This window comes from Aricia agestis, chromosome 1, assembly GCF_905147365.1.
Source record: "Aricia agestis chromosome 1, ilAriAges1.1, whole genome shotgun sequence".
Lineage (NCBI taxonomy): Eukaryota > Metazoa > Arthropoda > Insecta > Lepidoptera > Lycaenidae > Aricia > Aricia agestis.
The window spans coordinates 8,795,799-8,803,280 of record NC_056406.1 but is presented as its reverse complement, the minus strand read 5'-3'; positions in this window follow the sequence as shown (position 1 = coordinate 8,803,280).

Below are 7,482 nucleotides of genomic sequence, written 5' to 3'. Positions count from 1 at the left end.
ACCTCCACTACGGTAGCGAAACGGCGAAGCCATACATATTTACTGATATGTAGAATTTGTTGCAGTTAGGGTCGGTAGAGTTAGGCCGTATAGATTCAGAAGCTTGGCTCTGCATGAGATCTGATATCTTTTTCACAGGGCAAACCTTATGTAACTACTTTTTGGCAACATTTGACATGAAATATTTTTTATAGGATTATATTTTTGTCCGAAGTAGAATAAAATTATAATAAACATATTAATTTTTATTTTTTTATCGTCATAATCAAATAGCTTCCATAGAACATTAGGTAATCGGTATGTCTGTGATCTTCTTCTTCTTGTGCATACTAAACTATTCGCTTTTGGGGAACAGTAAGTAAGAACAGTAACAGAAAAAAATTCCATCTTTTAAGTAAAAGATGGTCCCGTGCGAGTTTATTTCGCCGGTTCTTCTCGCTGGGTAGTGCCCGAACCGGTGGTAGGTACCAGTAGTAACAACGTTCAGAAAATATTTGTAAAAATTTATTCTGAATAAAAAATTGAGTTTGAGTAACTCAATTTGCAATAGTCGGGCAAACTTTTCAACACCTGCACTAGTTCCTATCTGTTACTATTGCTGACATTTAAAAGTATCATGAAAAAATATACCTCTTCTAGCTAGACAGTGATTTCGCAAATGTCAGTCTGAACTCTGAAACACAAAAGAGGATTCGCAACATCATTATCTTAGCCATTGATCGAGCTCTGGACTTAATTGATCGTTTTGAACATAATTAGCGGCTAAATCATTTAGCAATCTGTGGCTGAACCGTCTTCAATTGGCTCTTCAAAATTTTATTTGAATTAGATTTGCCTCAGACCTAATATATTGATCACTAAATGATGCACGCAATCGAACATGATAGTGCATTTTCCATTAATAAAATTATCTTATATGGTTTCACAGGATCCAAATACATCAAATTCTGTTTTTTTTTTATAAAATAAGAGGGCAAGCGAGCAAACGGGTCACCTGATGAAAAGCAACTACCGTCACCCATGTACACTCGCAACATTAGAAGACCTGCACCCGTTGCCGGCCTTTATCTAAATGGGTATAACAGGCTAGACAGATACAGTTTTTGCATAATTTACAATATTACTCAATGTAGCCCGCATTGCCCATTTGTTTTCCGCCTTATATTTTTTCAGGAAAAAACTACTTGTATACTTTTCCTGGACACAAAATATATCTGTATTTAATTACATCTAAAGCAGTGGTTAAAGCTTGAATAAGTAGCAGACAGATAGACAGACACACAAGGACACTTTTGAATTTATGATATTTGAAGACATAAGTGGATTTTTGAAAACTGTAGTTTTTTTTGCATAAAAGTAGGCTTTAGGACCGGGAAAATTATTTGAAATAAAAAAAGTGGATTTTATTTATAGCTATATTAGTGGTGTAGTAGTGGATTATATCTAGGATATAATATTAGCTAGATGACGAATTAGGTAAGTTACAAGGTTTGTTTAAATTATAAGGGAAGGAAATTAGTAATTGATCTTGTTGTAAAATGTTATCTAGTAAGGCTCTTCATCCACTCATGTCTTCATTTGTGAACCTTTGAACAGAAGCTACGAATCAATGAGTATTGTGTCATTTTGTTTTGTAATGCACAAAATTATATTATACGCTAATGCAGGAAGGTAGCCCGTAGTCAACGACACATCCAATTCATCGCTCTTTTCTTTATTACCAAGCAATAGGGTTCAAAATTCGTAGGGCGAATTAGCGCGGTACAGCACACACCATGTAAGGTGTGTGACGTAAAATAACTTTAACATTTACACGGCAATGTAACTTGTCATCTACCGTAATGGTTCCGCAGAGGTCCTACTTCCGTAGTCATTTTGTGATTCTAATTTAAAAATTGCGACATTTGAATTTCGAATCAGATATTTTTGACAGATATTTTTTTTTTGCGCTCGGTGGTCATAGTTTATCATACAAGTTTAATTTGTCGGTTTAAAAATTAGCCTGATTCCGGAAGGTACCTAAGTACTTACCTGAAGATTGAAAACCGTTTAAAAGTTCCTGCGGTAAGTAGAACTTACAAACATAAATACATACCAACTTTCGCCATTATGGTATCTATACCAATAAATAATAATATTATCTATTCTTAATATTATAAAGCGGAAGAGTTTGTTTGTTTGAACGCGCTAATCTCAGGAATTACTATAACAGCTGGTCCGATTTGAAAAATTCTTTCAGTGTTAGATAGCCCATTTATCGAGGAAGGCTATAGCCTATCTTTTAGACAAAGAAAAGCTTCGTAGACAAAACTTATCCTAAACCAGGATAAGTTTTGTCTACGAAGCTTTTCTTTGTCTAAAAGAAGTCTTATGCGCGAAATCACCTTGGTATTAACTTGTATTTAAATTTAATGTAAATTCATCAATTTATTTGAATAACTTTAATAAAATTTGCATTCTAATGTATAGCTACAGTTGAAATACGATGGTTCCCGTTGGGTCATAAAGGTAATCTATTAGGATGGTTTAATATAATTTAACAATATTTTGTTGTGCTAAATGATTATGAAATTAACATTAGACCTTTGGGTTTTTATGCCGTATTTTGATTTCTGGTCAAGGGTAACAGGATTGTTTGTTAAGTTGGGTTTTTTGGAGAATTTCAGTCGGAATACAGGAGTAGTTTAATTAATCAAGTACATATTGATTAGCACATAATGTACTTCCAAATGTATCCATTAAACTTTAACTTTTTTATACCCGTCTAAAGCATTTAAAACGTAATATTTTCTGTTAGACTCAAAAAAACATCAAAAAAAGTAATAGAGCATAGCTCAAAAGAAGAGAAAAAGAAAAACATTAAGAAAGTAAGTTTCTCAGCGCAGCTGCTACTTTTACAGTGAACTCAATGGGACACAATATACACTCTCTAAGATATGCTTACTTTGTTTTGTTACCCTGTATTTGCGACTTTGTCAGAGTCACCCAAATTGCTAATAAGTTTTTTTTAATACGTACTATGACAGTAATTATATTATTGTTTTGCTTAAGCGGCTAGATACTCTATACCTGTGGGTTGCGACCCTCTGAGGGGGTCGTGAAGCTTTGCGCCAGATATGGAGAGGACTATTTATTTCAGTTCAGTAAAAAATAACAATAAAGATTAAAAATATGGTAAGAGAATTTTAACAAAAGGATAATATCCATATTTTACATGGTAAAAAATCCAAGGGTCGCAAAATGTTTTTTCATACATAATTAAGGTTGAGAAACACTGCTTTAATATTGTAATTTTTTATTTACCATACCATCATTATACATAATATGCAGACATAATTTAGTCATATTATTTGGAAAATGTTAAAATAAACTATTCGTAAAGGTTAAGGTAATTTTAAGGAAAACTGCAATGGCAATAATGTTCTAGGCCTTTAAGGGTCTAAACGAAAATAATAAAATATACTTACTCGCCTTGAGATTTTAAACAAAAAAGAACTATACAGTATTTGAGTTGAAAACAGTTTTTTTGCAAGTTCATATTGTACTTATTGAGTAAGATATTTCGAAACAGGACAGAAATCTGTATTAGTGTCTTAAACAACAACAAACAGAAAGCTGAATGTGCTAACGTATTAGTCAATTAGTCACATGGTGATAACTTTAAGTTACGTAGCAGGCAGTATACATACTGCCAATGCCAGATCCCAAAAATAAAACATGTGGCGGTACCCACAATTCGCCTAACAAACGCCACAATCATAAGAATAGCCGGTTTATATTATTTCAATCCAGTAATCCATTGGCTTACTGTTAATTTTACTATTAATAGTTGTTGTTTACTATTGTATATTTAACTTAAATGTACCTCATCATCTTAGCTTCTAAATGAATGAACCGATTTTGATCTATTTCTTTGTCAAAAGCTAACATGGGTACTCTCAAGGTACTCTCAAAATTAGATTGAAGTACTTCTTAGATTAAGCCCTGATAAATGATGAGCCGTAATCCGTATAGGCCGCGGCCTAGAGGCGGCCTAGAGGCGGCAGCGTCCCTGTAGGTAGGCAACAGATTAAGTACGAGATCTACGCTCATAAAACTATAAATCAGGCGCTGCTTAGATATATTTTTTTTAAATAAGTGTATAAAGAAAATACAATCGCTTATTCTAGTACAGTGTAATTCTATTACCTACTGGTATTTCCGCACACTGCCATTTATCTTCGACAGTTCTTTTTAGTATAAGTAGTATTAGTTATAAACAATAGTACTTTATTATGTAGTGTACATAATCATTTTAATCAGTTTTAACGGTTTTTACTACTTAAGTATATAGAAATAATTACTAACAGATTTTAATTTTTATTAAGTTTAGATTGATACTTTTTAAAGGCAAATTGTCTCTATAACAATAGAATCTCTGCATTTTTTATTGGGTACCTACTTACATACGTTTTGTAAGGTGTGTAAGATTTTATGCTGTCGCGTAGTGTCGCAATAATTATCTTAACGATAAATGATTCCTTGTGTAATTTTTTTAAATAATTAATAGGTTTATCTGATGTCCTAACTCTTTTATTACGATGTTTAAAATCTTATATGTAAGTATATAAAATTCTCGTGTCACAATGTTAGTTACCGTACCTACTCCTCCGAAACGGCTTTACTGACTTTTACCAAATTTTATTTGCATATTCAGTAGGTCTGAGAATCGGCTACTGGCTACTTTTTAAATATTGATAAGTGCATTTGTTGGATAAATAATAGCAAATTATTACAACTCGAGACTGGCGGCGACCATGGTTTGTGCGACGGGATAGCGTTGGACGTTGCCATGGTGACGTAACGTACTTATTCAGTCACTTCAATAAAATAATATGGGCGAAATACTTTATATGGCAAAACAACGTTTGCTAGGACAGCTAGTTATAGCTATAATTCAAACATCCGTAGGTTTAAACTTTAAACATAAAAATATAACATTACTTTTACACTCATTTCATCGCGAATAAAATATTATATTGGTATGTTACATTCATAAGCATTGATTCCATAATAGTATTCCAATCCAATAGTTCTAATCCTGCTCTAGATTATTCTTGGAAAGCATTCAGTGCATTCCAGTTCCCGTTTACGTTATCCCAGTAGCAATTCAGTGCTGGATTGGATCACTGGATTGGAATAGATAATGTAAACCGGCCATATTATATCGAAATTTTTAGTTATGGGTAAGTATGTCTGCAGGGGTAACAAAACATGATAATAATTTATCATGTACTTTAGACATAGTTATAAAGAATTATTATCCGTAAAACTATCAACTCTAAAAAGTTTCTTTTTTTAGGGTTCCGTAGTCAACAAGGAACCCTTATAGTTTCGGTCTGTCCGTCCGTCTGTCTGTCCATCTGTCTGTCCGTCTGTCTGTCCGTCTGTCTGTCCGTCTGTCTGTCTGTCCGCCTTTTTGCTCAGAGACTATAGGACCTACAAACCTGTTATTTGGCACGAATGCACATATTAATGATATCGACAAAATGGTACATAAAATCTTAAAAAAATATTTTTATATAGTACCCTACACATGAAGCGGGGATGAATTTTTTTCGCATTCACCCCATCGTGTGGGATTTCGTTGGATAGGTCTTTTAAAAATATTATGAGTATTCATAGATCATTTTCCGATTAAGGGATCAGTTTGTGAAATATTAAGTATTAAAGTGGAAAAAATCGTTAGAGTCCTGTGTAGCCCTTCTCTGGAGCTAAACGGTATGTGAAAAAATTCACGGGAGTAGGAAATATGCTGAATTTAAAAGGAAAACTATCACGGCTAAGAAGACTTCATAAGTTATTGAGTAATAGTCGATCAACTAAAAAAAATGTATTCGGCGAAGTATAAAGGAACTTTTCATTCGAATTCCTTTGAAAGTAACTGAGATGATGTTGTTAATAGTGTAAAACACGTTATAAATGTACATTCATTAACATTAAAAAACTATATAGCGGTATTACGGGACCCTATATTTCGCGTGGCCCGACACGCACTTGGCCGGTTTTTTACTTATTGTAATAGTAGGGGAGGTAGTCCTATCGTTTGCTAAGTCATTTCATACCGACCAAATTTTTGTCCAGCGGTAGCTTAATATTTATCAATCAATATAATCAGCGTCAGTCGCCGCACCCGTGGTGGGATGTTAACTGAGAGTATTTCAAAGTGGTAAAAAAAAATAATGGGAAAAGTGATTTTATACCGAATGAAAATTTTATGTATGATTATTGAGGTCATGCTTAACCAAAAATGCACCGTCAGCCGTATCGCAGACGGGGGATTCAACGTCAGTCGCGTTACTGAACTATATTAAAAAAAATATATATAAAGTCATTTCATACCGTACAAAATTTATGCAGGTGAATGTTGATACCTTTTTAATAATAAAGACCACCGTCGTTAATATGCGGGTGGAAAGCCCGTCAGCCAGCGATATAAGCTATAAACATTATAGCCCTACTTCGCGCTCAATGTATCCTAGGGCGTCGCGTAGACGACATTTCCACCTGCAAATATTCAGCTGACGGCGATTTTCGTTTGAATTAACCATAAAATTGTCTCACATAGCAATTTTAAGTAATTAATTCCATAGTCAATATTTGTGAAGAATTATATACATTTTACTTTAAAAGCGCCATCTGTTGTTATATACTAAAACTAAAATAGCACCTACCGAACCTAAACGTGTATAATCTAGATATGAACCTTTATTGGGTGCGAATTGATATCTTTTTAATGTCAATTCAATACGATTCCCAACAACAACTTTGAGATACTCTCAATTTTTATTCCACCCATACTGGAGTAGCTGACGATCAAAACTCTTATGTATTAATAGAATAGGATTATTGTTAAGATTTTCGCTCGGTATGAAATGACTTTTTAAAATGAGCGCGACCTCCCCTACTATAACGTATGGTCAATTAATTCATGAATTTGCCAATACGCTCCAACGACATGACTCATGACGTTGGATCATTTCTCATAGAAACATAGAAGTCCCATCAACATAGACATCCCCTCCATTCCAGTCCTTATCGCACTGCACTACAGTAAGCACATAATATTATAATATTATGTAATACCTACAATATAATACACACTAATTGACACCTGTGATACCAGAATAAAAAGTGTGTTCTAGCTGGTTCCTGGAAAGTTTAATCCACGTTAACATTATAAATACAAAACTGTGTCTAGCTGACTGTCTGTCAGTTACCTCTTTACGCTGAACCACTTGTAGGTCCGTCCCATGTCCTTAATAGAAATTGGATCAAGTCGAACTTTCAATTCAAAAGATTAGTGCCTACCTACTATTACCTATACTATAGTAGGTACCATTAACCATAGTACCTACAGCTACTACTCGTACCTACAATAAACAGTGCGGTGTGCCAGTGGTTTGTGTACGGTGTCGCCGGGAGGCAGGCTAAAGATGTTAG